Consider the following 830-nt stretch of genomic DNA (forward strand, 5'->3'; position numbering starts at 1 on the left):
ATATATATATATATATGCAAACCCAAAATAAACCTATTTGATCCGAACCAGGAAACGTAGTTTGACTAGAAAAATAACTTCGGTATTTTGGCTGTAACTTTCTTATTCGACCTCGGAATGAGATGATTTAAGATTTGTTGGAAATCTGTTGAAGAGACCTACAACTTTGGTCTTTTTAGATTTTCCAGATTCAAACTGAATCAATATATAAAATATATAAACTTTAACTGGTTATTTTTCTAGATTTCTCTTTGTGCATGTTTTGTGCATTTGCTCTCATATATTCACAAATATACATTGAATTGATCTCAAATCAATTCCTATCATACTCAAATATTAAAATATATTATATTTTTACCATATAACATATTTATTATTATTTTTTAATATAATATTCAAATTTTCGGGGTTTTACATTCTTCCCCCCTTAAAAAAAATTCATCCCCGGAATTTGCAATCGTATCCTAGAGATTAATAATATCAGAAAAGCACGTTAAGGGGATAATCCATATAAGGAAACCCTCATATTCACATCTCGCACCATTAATCTCTAGATATGAAACATAAAAATATTTACACTTAACAATCTAGAATGCTAATATTCCCACTCAACTCCTAACTAGACGGAACTAGTACGTCGGGTGAAAAATCCAAACAAAGAACCCCCATATATATATCATGTGTTCTGAATGATTAGAAGTTAAGTGTAAATACCTCCATTCTAGCTTTAAGTATGAATATAACCATATAAACAATCCATAAATATCAATCAAAATTAATCAACCCACCTACTCAAACAGATGCGGGTAGTCGCGATTCATAATATATTC

Source organism: Asparagus officinalis, chromosome 7 (assembly GCF_001876935.1).
Source record: "Asparagus officinalis chromosome 7, Aspof.V1, whole genome shotgun sequence".
Taxonomy (NCBI): Eukaryota; Viridiplantae; Streptophyta; class Magnoliopsida; order Asparagales; family Asparagaceae; genus Asparagus; species Asparagus officinalis.